Here is a 13,429-nt window from a genome sequence, read left to right as displayed (position 1 = left end):
ATCTTGTGTGGAGGAAAATTCCTTCTTCTGAAGTGGATCACTTCACACTTGTTCACATAATATCCCATCCGCCACATTCTTGCCCATTCACTTAGTCTGTCCAAATCCCCTTGAAGCCTCCTTGCATCCTTCTCACAACTTACATTCCCTCCGAGTTTTGTGTTATCAGAAAATTTGGAAAGATTACAATTGGTCCCCATATAAAAATCATTTATATAGATTGTGAACAGCTGTGGTCCCAGCACCGATCCTTGCAGTACCCCACTAGTAACAGCCTGCCATCCTAAGAATGACCCATTTATTCCTGCGCTGTGCTTTCTGTCTGTTAACTCATTCTCAATCCATTGCAGTATATTATCCTCAATCCCATGTGATCTATTTTTGTTTACTAACCATCTGTTGTCTCTGCCCAATCATATCATTATTTTCCAAGTGTCCTGTTATCTCATCCTTTATAATAAATTTTAACATTTCCCCTACGACAGATGCCAAACTAACAGGTCTGTAGTTCTCAGTTTTCTTTTTCGCTCCCTTCTTAAATAGAGGTGTTACATTTGCTACTTTCCAGTCTGCAGGAACCTTCCAGAATCTATAAAATTTTGAAAGATAACCCTCATGCAACCATTATCTCTACAGCCATCTCCTTCAATATTCTGGGATGTAGCTTATCTGGTACACGGGATATATCAACTCTTAGTGCAATTAACTTTTCGAGCACTGCCTCTTTATTAATAGTAGTTACTTTCAGTTCCTCATTTTTACAAGTCCCTTGGTTCCCGAGTATTTCTGGGAGATTCTCTGTGTCTTCCTCTGTGAAGACAGACACAAAGTAATTGTTTAGACTCTGCCATTTCCTCATTCTTCACCACAAACTCTCCTCTCTCTGCCTGCAGCGGACCCACATTTGTCCTTGCTAATTGTTTCTTTTTCACATTACAGGCAACTCTAATTTCCTGATTTATACCATGCCCAACATTACCACTAAAGTTTGGTGGCCAATAAGCAGCTCCCACCAATGTTTGCTGCCCCTTGCTGTTTCTTAGCTCCACCCAAACTGATTCTACATCTTACTCCTTCGATCTAAGATCCTCTCTCACTAATGTACTGATCTCATCCCTTATTAACAGCGCGACCTCACCACCTTTTCCCCTCCACCTCTCCCTCCTAAATGACGAATATTCCTGAATATTCAGTTCCCAGTCCTGGTCACCGTGTAACCATGTCTCTGTAAAGGCAATTAAATCATACCAGTTTATCTCTATTTGTGCCTTCAAATCATCTACTTTGTTGCGAATGCTGCATACATTCAGATAGATTGCTCTTAACTTTCGAGTAATAGAGTCATAGAGTCGTACAGCATAGAAACAGGCCCTTCGGCCCACCGTGTCCATGCCGACCATAATGCCTATCTATACTAATCCCACCTGCCTGCATTAATTCCATATCCCTCTATGCCTTTCTCATTCAAGTACCTGTCCAGATGCCTCTTAAATGTCGCTACTGTTCCTGCCTCCACCACCTCCCCTGGCAGCTCATTCCAGATACCCACTGTCCTTTGTGTGAAAAATTTACCCCTTTAATCCCCTTTAAACCTCCTCCCTCCCACCTTAAATCTATGCCCTCTAGTTTTGGTCACCCCTACCATGGGAAACAGACTCTGGCTATCTACCCTATCTGTGCCTCTCATAATTTTATATACCTCTATCATGTCCGCTCTCAGCCTCCTTCGCTCCAGGGAAAACAGACCCAGCCTATCCAATCTCTCTTTTTAACTCAAGCCCTCCAAACCAGGCAACATTCTTGTGAATCGTTTCTGCACCCTCTCTAGCTTAATCACATCTTTCCTGCAGTGCGGCAACCAGAACTGCACACAGTACTCCAAATGCGGCCAAACCAACGTTATGTACAACTGTAACATGACGTCCCAACTCTTGTACTCAATGCCTCGCCCAATGAATGCAAGCCGACAATTATTCATCATTCTGATCTTATTTAATGTTTGCCTTTGTCTCGCCTGCCTTCCAATTTCTCTGACTATTTTTCTGCTTCCTTTTACCAGTTTTGCTTCCCTCCAATCTTAGCTCCCTCTGAGGTTCCCAGCCCTCTGATAATTTAGTTTAAACCCTTCCCAACAGCACTAGCAAATCTCCCAGTCCTGCTAAGGTGCAGCCCATCCATCTTGTGCAGATCCCACCTGCCCCAGAACCAGTCCCAATGCCTCAGAAATCTGATGCCCTTCCTCCTGCACCAATTCTCCAGCCACATGTTAAATCACTTAATCCTTCTATTCCTATGCTCACTAGCACATGGCACTGGGAATAATCCTGATATTACTGCTTTTGAGGTCCTGCTTTTCAATTTTCTTTCCTAACTCCTTAAACGCTGATTTCAGGACCTCATCCCTTTTCCTACCTATGTCATTGGTACCAATGTGGACCACAATCGCTGGCTGTTCACCCTCCTCAGAAGAACGTCCTGCAACTGTTCTGTGACATCCTTGACTCTGGCACCAGGGAGGCGACACATCATCCTGGTGTCACATCTGCAGTTGCAGAACCGCCTGACTGTTCCTCTAACTAATGAATCCCCTATCATTACTGCCCTTCCCCTCTTCCTCCCCTGCATTGCAGCTGAGCCACCCATGATGGCATGGACTTGGCTGTTGCTGCACTCCTCTGAGGAACCATCGCCCTCACCAGTGCCCAAAATGGAGAACCGGTTAGCCAGCGAGATTGACTCAGGGGACTCCTGCACGACCTGAATGGTTCTCTTCGACTGCCTGGCAGTCACCCATTCCCTCTCTGCCTGCACATTCTTTACCTCTGGTGTGACCACCTCCCTAACCATGCTATCCACGTGGTTCATTGCCTTGCAGATGCACAATAGTGACTCCAGCCACTGCTCGAGTTCTGAAACCCCGAGTTCAAGCTTCTGCAGCTGGTGACACTTGCTGCAGATGTGTTTGTCTAGGACACATGATGTGTCCATGACTTCCCACATACCACAGGCAGCACATTCCACTTGGCCGAGCTAACCTGCCATACCTTAACTTTACAAACTAATTATTTGTTAGTTTACAAGTGTAATAAGTAGAATAAACTTACTAATTACTTGCTAATTAATCAGCTTCTTCCCCTGTACCAAAGTAAGAACCAAATAGTGGAGGCTGAAAAGGCAGAAAAAGAAAAGAAAGAGACAAAGGAGCACTTCCTTCCCCTCGTCACTAAACTCCCTCACTCAAACTCACAGCTTCACACGCTGTCCAAGCAGCACTTTCTAATTAGTAATAACTTACACCAACTAAAACCTTAGAAATACGAACATTACCACTTATAAGGTAGCTATTTGAGGATTTTTAAAAAAAGAACCACTTTTATTTTGATTTTCTAGTGGTTCACAAGCACACTCTCAACAGTTACTCACCAACCAATCAGCTTACGCTTTCCCATGATGTCACTGTTAGATTTTTACACTTTTCAAACCCAGACCACACCGACCTCCAGCTGCAGTCACAGTCACAGCCTGCCTCTCCGCTCTCCTGAGCAAGTTTGAGCCCCAGTCTTGATTTATAAGTGCCATTCCTCCCGGGTTCGCTGCCTCTCCGCTGTCTCAGGTAAGTTGGCCAAAAGCTTGGTCAAAGTGGTAAGTTTAAAGAATGTCTTAAAGGACAAGAGAGTGCTACTGTGGGGGAGATGTTTAGTGAGGGAAGGCCTGAGCTTAGGGCCCAGGCAGCTGAAAGCATGGCCACCAATGGAGGCACAATTAAAATCAGGGATGTGCAAGAGGCCAGAATTGGAGATCTTGGAGGGTTGTAGGGCTGGAGGAGTGAGGCCATGGAGGGATTTGAAAATAAGTGAAAATGTTTTTAAAATTGAGGGATTGCCAGGCCAGAAGCAATATTCAATAAAGCTACCTGGGCTCTGACAGAAATCAATAGTGAGAATCACTGGACTAATATGAGAGGAGTGGGGAGATAAAATCTGGGAACATTTTTTTTCCCCCTTCTGCTGCTGAAGGTGCTGACTGAAGATTCTATGGCTATCGGTAGCCCTTCAATTTCTCACCCAAATGCGATTGTCATTGAAAACTCAGTTAGTGAGTGTTGCCAAACTGTTCAGCTAGGGCACAGGCTTTGGCAGAGGGAATCACCGCCTATCCTGATTTTGGGCTTCGAACCATAGAAAATAGGAGCAGGAGTGGGCCATTCAGCCCTTCGAGCCTGCTCCGCCATTCATTATGATCATGGCTGATCATCCAACTCAGTAACATGTTCCCACTTTCCCCCCATACCCTTTGCTCCCTTTAAACCCAAGAGCTATATCTAACTCCTTCTTGAAAACATACAATGTTTTAGCCACAACTGCTTTCTGTGGGAGCAAATTTCACAGGCTCACCACTCTCTGGGTGAGGAAATTTCTCCTCATCTCAGTCCTGAAAGGTTTACCTTAGACTATGACCCCTGGTTCTGGACTCCCCCACCATCGGGAACATCCTTCCTGCATCTACCCTGTCAAGTCCTGTTAGAATTTTATAGTTTTCTATGAGATCCCCCCTCACTCTTCTGAACTCCAGCAAATATAATCCTAACCATATCAATCTCTCCTCATATGTCAGTCCTGCCATCCCAGGAATCAGTCTGATAAACCTTCGCTGCACTCCCTCGATAGCAAGAACATCCTTCCTCAGCTAAGGAGACCAAAACTGCACACAATATTCCAGGTGTGGTCTCACCAAGGCCCTGTATAATTGCAGCAAGATATCCCTGCTCCTGTACTCGAATCCTCTCGCTATGAAGGCCAACATGCCATTTGCCTTTTTTACCACCTGTTAGAGCTTAACCCTACTTCCACATATGCAAACTTCATAGTGATTCAGAATGGGAAAGGTTTTTTATCTTCTGCCTAGCAGAGGAGTACTAAGACCCTTACCACTCCCCAGCTACATTCATGCCAAACCAGTAGAGAGTGGGAACTGAAGCTAGGCCCTTCCTGATCTCGATAGTTTAGCATCATGTCCTGCAGTGCATTCATCAGGAGTGGGTTGGAATATTTATCATTTGCTTGGATGGGTGCAGCGGCAACAAAAGTCAAGAAACTGGATATTATCCAGAGCAGAGCAGGTTACAATCAGCACCATCACACTGTAGACAGGAATGTGGAGTTCAGTATATAATCAGATTAGCCATGATCTTGTTGAATGGTGGAGCAGGCTTGATGGCTTGAGTGGCCTACTCTTGCTCCTAATTCATATGTTTGTATATATGTTCGCATGTATCATGAGGAAGGAAAAGAGCATCAAAAGATCATTAGAGCATTGCCACTTCCAATTTCCCTTTGAACTCGCTGACCATCCTGCCTTGGAAATGTGTCAGTATTCCTTCATCATTCTTGCATCAATGTCCTGAGATTTCCTACCGAACACCATTGTGAGAGCACCTGCAGAGCAAAGACTCCAGCAGTTACAGGAGAAGGTCAACAACAACCTTCTCGGGGCAAGTAGGAATGGTCAATAAATGCAGACTTGCCAGCATCACCCCATCAAGAACTTTTCTTTAAATTTGATATGCCAGCCAAATCTCTGGTCAACATGGTATAATTGAGAACAACAGATCTTGACTGAGCTCCTTTGTTGGGAAATCAATGTACCAATATCAGTACGGCTATAGACTAACCATTGAACTATAACATTACTAGCAACACCTGCACATCTTTCATCAATCAGTTTATTAATTTGCACAAAGCCCTGCCTTGTGCCATGTTGCTTTCCTCATTTATTTATAAGACCCTCTTCTGCCTTTATTGTTGCTGGACAATTAATTTTCTATACTGTACAGAATTTCACTGAGGCAAAATGATGAAGCTTTGAGGAAAAGACTAGGTATTATGAGCCAAATCAAAAGTGAACTCAGTTTTGCTTTCATTGCCTGTTAGCAATTTGATTCTCTTTTATCCTGCAGACCATAAAATCTTACTTAACCTTCTGAATACTGAAAGGCAGTTTGGAGTGTGGGAACTGCAGCAAACATTATTTAGATCCCCTAACATTTCTTCATATAGCATTGCAGAAATATCCTAGGAGTAACTGAGCTGCTCTCAGCATGGGGGGATTGAAATCATCTTCAGGAAGGTTATCTTAGATGAGAGTATTTTCTACATTTATTTTTAATTGTCTTCCAACCCAAATTATGGGTCCTCCTCATTCTCTGGGTAAAGACGTTTCTTCTGAATTTCCTATTTGATTTCTTGGTGACTAGCTTGGCCTCTAGTTTTGTTCTTCCCTACAAGTGGAAGAACTCTGTCTGCAAACACTATGCTAAAACTGTGATAACTTTAAAGACTTCTGTCAGGTTACACCTCAGCTTTCTCTCTTCAAGAGAAACGAGGTCCAGCCTGTTCATCCTTTCCTGATAGATGTAACCTCTCAGTTCTGGTATCATCCTTGTAAATCATCTTTGCATCCACTCTACATCCTTTTAATAATTTGGCAACCAGAACTGCACTGTACGCTCTAACCAAGTTTCAATAGACGTTCAGCATAACTTCTATTCTATAGTGTGCAGTAGTAAGGAAGGTATGCTGGACCTTTGTAAAACACTGGTAATAATACTCCAGCTGAGGCCAGTTATGGACAGCACCACAGGAAGAATTTCAAGGCCTTAGAGAGGGTGTAGAGGAATTTTAGTAGAATCGTATTAGGGATGTGGGATTTCAATTATGTGGAGAATCTGGGACTGTTCTCCTTAGGTTAAGGGGAGATTTAATAGAGGTGTTAAATTATGATTGGTTTAGATAGAGTATATAGGGAGAAACTATTTCTATTGGCCTGAAGATCAGTAATCAGAGAACACAAATTTAAAATAATTGTCAAAAATGTCAGGGCGAAGATGAGAATTTTTTTAATTCACTTTGTTCTTGTGGTCTGAAATGCTCTGCTTGAAAAGGTGGTGGAAGAATATTCAATAGTAACTTTCAGAAGAGAATTAATTGGTTATAGGCTTGAAAAGTAGAATTTTGCTATTGGGAAAGAGTAGGGTATATGGGCTCATTAGATAGCTCTTCAAAGAGCCAGCACAGGTACGATGGACCGAATGGCCTCCCTCTATGTTCCGAATGATGCGATGATTCCATGAATACCCAGATCGTCAACCATGGCGAAACCCAACATGAGTGCACGAGACAAGTCTGAAATGTTTGCAAGCGATTCTGACTTGGGTATATATTGCTGCTAATGTCACTGGGTCAATAGATTGCAGCAGAAGTACTTCAATAATGCAAGGAGAAGGTGAACGACCATACTTGGAGTAACTAAGGATGGGAAATAAATGTGGCCTTAACCGATGCCCACATCTCAAGAATTTAGTTAGAAAAAAACTCAGAACACCTGAATTCCCTGGAGCGAAGGAGGCTGAGAGGGGACATGATAGAGGTATATAAAATTATGAGAGGCACAGAGAGGGTAGATAACCAGAGTCTGTTTCTCATGGTAGGGGTGAGTAAAACTAGAGGGCATAGATTTAAGGTGAGAGGGAGGAGATTTAAAGGGGATCAAAGGGGTAAATTTTTCACACAAAGAATAGTAGGCATCTGGAATGAGCTGCCTGAGGAGGTGGTGGAGGCAGGAACAGTTGCGACATTTAAGAGGCATCTGGACAGGTACTTGAATGAGCAAGGCATAGAGGGATATGGAATTAATGCAGGCAGGTGGGATTAGTATAGATAGGCATTATGGTCGGCATGGATGCGGTGGGCCGAAGGGCCTGTTTCTATGCTGTACGACTTTATAACTCTATGACCTCTGTCTCACTGTTTTTGTGTGTTCTTCAACATGTAAATGAACCGATCAATTTTAGCCTGCGCACATTAACCTGTTGGAATACTCTTCTGCTTTTAGAAAGAATCAGGAAATGTGATGGGCATCCCACATGATCTCCAGTGTGAACTCCCACCATTAGCAGTGACGGTAAATCCTGGCTTCTCATTCGAAACATGAATAAGGGAGTAGGTTTCTGTACGCAGGAGAAAAGGGCTAATATTGAAAAATGTCTTTCTGTTGTGAGCTCAACACAAAATGATAGCCTGAACAATACAATCCTGTTTTTTTTAAAAATGACAACAATGCATTTGTACCAACCCTGCCAATGTCGCATGGACACAATATTGTGTTGCCCAGCACTGCTTGTAGTGGTGTTACGGAGGCCTTGCAGCACTCTACCTGCCTGCTGTGCACCACCAGCCACATGCTGCATGGCTCAGTGATGTTGCTGGGTCAGAAGGGTGCAAGTAGGTGCATTCCTGTATGTGCCAGAGCACCTTGACTGGACTATGCTGACGTCACAACCAGCTGTGATGCCAGGATTCCAAATTTGGTCAACAAATGCACAAGCAGCCTCTTAGTTGTTCACTCTGCAAGCAACATGCATTTAGTGCAGGACCCATCTTCCAGCTTGTGTTATTTAAAGGGCTGGGCACCCAATCTGCAATTAAGGTAATTTTGTTTGGAACCTTTTCGATTGCAAAGTGTCTGAAAGTGCCCTGGAGTGCTCTTGGAGGTGTTTTGATGAGTTTCTGGATGTGACAGAGAGTGTTGTTGGGTGGTGTGGGGTGGGGTGGGGTGGGGGGCGGGTGGTAGTTGTGGGCAGATGAGTGGGTGGCCTGTCCATACAAGTATGGGGGCAGCAGTGGCAGTGCCTTTGGATGTGCAGGATGACAGGAAAATGAAACAGAGGCTGTGAACAGGGCAAGCTCTGCACCAGCCCCAGTGCCGAGTTGGAGCTAGAAGCTCCTTAACAGTGACAGGAGGCTGTCTGACAGGCCCGCCAATGCAGCCAGCATCTGTGTGCATGCCCATCAGCGTTTTCCTGTATGCCACCCCATCAAGGTCCTCATCTGAGTCATCCATAGCTATTCTCATCTCATCTGCTACCTCGCATCTAAAAGCAGGACCTCGGAAGGAGTTGGTGTGAGAGAACCAGGTGTGGGGTGTGAAGCAAGAGGGGTCCATGGTCACACCATCAGTAGCTTGCTTGTTGTGCCAGACAGCAGAATGAGGGAGTGCTGGGAGTGAAGGGGCATAAGGCAGGAATGTGCCATCATCTTCAACATTCTCCATGATGTCTGACCGCATGGAACCTGTTGATGCAAAGAACCATCTCCTCCGTAGGCCTTTCCCCCCTCCTGTACTGCTCTGCTCCTTTTCTATTGTGTGCTACCTTGTCCTGTAAGGGAAAGGGCACTGTGCTTGGGAGATATGCCTGCCATAGTTGAATGGATGGAGGTCTGTGGAGGCAGCGAGAGGTGTGTGTGAGGCTGGCAGCATTGATATGTGTGAGGGTAAAGTGGAATATCTGCATGAGTCTTGAGTGTCAGGGAGTGTTGCTGGGTGAGTGATGGGGCTGTGGTGCATTGAGCAGTGTGAGAAGTTGGTGTTGTGGTGGGTAAGAGATTTCATGTGAAGATGCATTCACTGATGTCGACCACCCGCGTGAGGACTTCTTGTGGCACTGCTGCCAGGTCCTCGGGTCTAGACTCCAGGAGTTCACCTTCCTGGCCACTTGCTCCCACTCCCTTCTGAGGGTGGTCCTTGGGGAGGTCTCCTGGCTAATACCTGCAGTACTGCTCCATCACTATGGAAGCTTTTCTCCACCTTGGTGTTCACATTGCAGCAATATTTTTGTGTAGCTTGCCTTTAAGATACAGCATGCCTTTAAGAAGAGCAGGCTGGCTGTGCCACGTGGTCTGCGTACAAGACTGCTGCAGCAGCCACCTGCCACCGCCCACCACCACTCCCCACCCCCATCCCAACTGAGTGCAGAGGCCACAAGCAGCAGAGCAGGACCCACTTGACCTTGTGCTACATCATGCAGATGAGGAGGGTGCAACAAATTTGCATGTTGTCCACCTCCATCCGCACAGGGCCGGCAGGCCGCAAATCGAAACCCCTCCCACCCCCCCCCCACCCCCACCAACACCCAAAAAACACAAGGTTATCCAATTTCTAGCCCCGTGGAGGCCACAATACTGCCACAGTCAGACCACTGGACACCTTGATTTTGAAAGATTTTGAGTAAAACAATTGCAAATCCAGTGAAATTAATACAGGGTTTTTTCAACAGTGAGATACATGCAAAGATGTTTGGAATTTTCTACAAACAACAGCAACTGTCAGTGGAATCAAATGAGACTCAACAGGCTGGCAGCAGCTGAGCAGATCCCTGCGGAATGATGAAAGTTGAGATGATGGATTTTCATGAGAGGGAAAAAAACCATTAAAGCTAGGAAAATGCCCAATGAGTTAGGTAGTCCATTTTTAAAATTTTAACATTACTACAGTGTGCAAGTGAACAATTAATTTTAAAATGGCTTCACTGAAACCGAGGAGTGAATAGTTGTAGCTGTGGTTACATAGGACACATGAAAGAGGAGAAAAGTAGCTGGTGCACAAGGATTGGATTGTGAGTTCACTGCCCATTTATACTGGCACTTGTCCAACTAATATTAGCATGAGACTTGTTCTGAAGGGAGTTGTGATTTATGTCGAGGCGGATTTTCTGCAATAACCTTTCATGTGGCACCTTATCAAATGCCTTCTGTAAATCTAAGTAAATACATCCACCGATTCCCTTTTATCCACAGCACATGTAACTCCCTCAAAGAACTCCAATAAATTGGTTAAACATGATTTCCCTTTCACAAAACCATATTGACTCTGCCTCATTACCTTGAATTTTCCTAAACATAGGACAATGTGGGGTCTAGTTTTTCCAACATTTTGGGGTTGGCTGACTGGACAGTAGGGGTTTTCGTTTAGGAATCCTCTCAGATCTCCTTTAACCTGTTCTCTGTCTCTTTTTTCCCTTTCCTCTCTAACTTCTTGCCAGCCCTGTGCCTGTCTGTCCCCTTTTGTTCTCAGCAGGGCTGCCTTACAATTCACCAGCTCTCTGCTGGAGGATTTCCCAAAAGCCGATACAGGAATTAGAGGTGCAAATTTCACTGCAGGTTGGGGTTTCCCCTCAAACTGGCACATGTGGCAGCTCCTACAGTACTCCACCACATCTATGTGGAGTTTTGGCCTGTCAAACTGCTGTTTTATGCTGCTTTGGTTTCTCGTATACCAACATGTACAACTACTGTAGTCTCGTGGGCCATTCTTAATATTTCTCTCCGGTACCCCTATGGCACCATTAATTGAACTACTGTCCAATTCTTGCTCTGAGGTCTGTGAGGAGAGCTCCATTTCCTCATCAGTACCTTATTCTTTAAATAGTATCAATCGGGAATCCCTCTGCTTCACTTTCAGATTGCGCAACCTGTGCTGACTCTTACAATACTGGGTCAGCTCACTGAGCCTCAGCTAGGGATGATTCATTTAATTCATTCCCTGGGTCCTCTAACTTTCCATAGAAAGTCTCAGACAGACAGACCTGGCCAATTGCCTGCAGTGCCGATTCAATCTCCTCTGGGGGAGCTGGTTTGATCATGGCCTGATCCACTACACATTCAGGGGAACTGCAGAGGACCATCACCTGCCACTGCCCTGTCTCTCTAAACTCCTGCGGTCTTTCTTTCACTACTGGGGAAGCTACCACCTTCGCCCCTGCCAGATCATTACCTAGCAGCAGGTCAACCCCGTCCACAGGCAAACTAGGGACAATCCCTACCGTTACGATCCTGAAGTGCACCCGGTGTAAAGGTGCAGGCATACACTGCCCTCCAATACCAGTCACCACCATTCTGGTATTTACTGCATTCTGTGGGGGAAAGGTCAGGTCTTTTCCCAGTAAAAGGGATCTGGTGGCCCCTGTGTCCCTGAGGAAATACTAATGGCTTGCTTGCCACACTCAAGGGGTAGAAGGTCACTCTTCCTTCAGACACAAAACCCTGATAACCTTCAGGAATCCTATTAAATTTTCCTGCACTTGCAGCAGTAAGCTTCCTGGGTCTGACTACTGCTGCAGTTAAAGCCACACCTAGTTCAGCTGTGCTTTCCATCAGGGTCCTTTCTCCTTCACTGAGCAGGTGTGCCCTGATTAACCCTACAGGCTTTCCCCGTAGTTTCCAGCAGTCAGCTCTTAGATGACCTGCCTAATTACGATGGAGGCACACAGGTCTCTGGGCCTCACTCCTACTTACAGCACCTTTCTTTTTGGCTGGAAGAGGGCCCCCTGTGTCTCCTGCTTTTCTTTCCCTCCCAGGACTGCCTGGGCTTCGATCACCTTCCCACCCTTTGTCCTTTTCGGATTTGATGGGGATGACGAGGAAAGGTTTTCCCCTGGGGAACCGACTTGTATATTAGAGCAAACTCATCAGCCAGAACTGCAGCTTGTCTTGCTCTATGAACGTTTTGTTCCTCTGCATGAGTCTTTATGGAGAGTGGGAGAGAGTTTTTAAATTCCTCTAGCAGAATTACCTCTGTGAGTTTTTCATAGCTGAGCTGCACTTTAAGAGTCCTCAGCCACTGGTCAAAAGCCAGCTGCTTATTTCTCTCAAACTCCAGGTAAGTTTGATTAACTTGTTTCTTGAGGGTTCAAAATTCTGGTGGTAGGGTTCCAGTACTAGCTCATGTGCCCTGAGGATAGCATTTTTTGGCAGTTCACAATTGGATGAACTTTCATCTGGCGACAGGGAATAAATCTCCTGGGCTTTTCCTGTTAGCTTGCTTTGCAGCAGGAGAGTCCAAACCTCAGCTGGCCACTTTAGCTACCTTGCAAATTTCACAAAAGATACAAAAAATGCTTCCACGTCTCCCTCATTGAATTTTGGAATCAATTGGGAGAATTTTAACAATTCAGTACATAGCCTTGCATTACTATACTCCATATTGGCCATGCGTTCACTGGGGTTACTCTGTCACCCCCTAGCTAACTCAAGCCACATCAGCTCTCTTTCCTCACATTCCTTCTAGAAGGTTCTTTCTTTCTCTCTCTCTTCTGTCATTCTTTCTCTTTCTCCTCTCTCTTTTTTTCTTTTTACTGTCTTCTAATTCAAATTTCCTCTGTTCCAATTGTATCTTTGCTAGCAATACCCTGTCGGAGTCCATTTCTAACCCTGTCTCTGCTTCTTTAGATTTGAGGGGAAAAATGGTTGGCCACTAGTCTTAGGAGTTCCGATTTCCTAGCCTTGGCATGGACAGTGATCCCACACTGCTCAGCCATATTTCTCAACTCTTCTATAGACAGTGCCTTTAACTTATCCCAAGTTACTTCACCCTGGCTTGAGGAGTTACTGGCTTCAGTCGGAGATATGTTAGTATACAATCACACACATCCACAAGAAAACCTGGATTGAAATCTTTTCTCTTTTTGATTGGATCAATTTGACTTCCCACTTCCAATTTCTCATTTGTCTGTGGGTCCAATCTGGGACGCTAGCCCCCAAATTTCTGTTACAACTGGGTGAGAAAGGGGTCTAGGGCTCCCCGTCTCAGCCTCTTC

The sequence above is a fragment of the Heterodontus francisci genome, chromosome 4 (assembly GCF_036365525.1).
Source record: "Heterodontus francisci isolate sHetFra1 chromosome 4, sHetFra1.hap1, whole genome shotgun sequence".
Classification (NCBI taxonomy): domain Eukaryota; kingdom Metazoa; phylum Chordata; class Chondrichthyes; order Heterodontiformes; family Heterodontidae; genus Heterodontus; species Heterodontus francisci.
The sequence above is the reverse complement of the archived record's forward strand: the minus strand, read 5'-3'. Positions refer to the sequence as shown.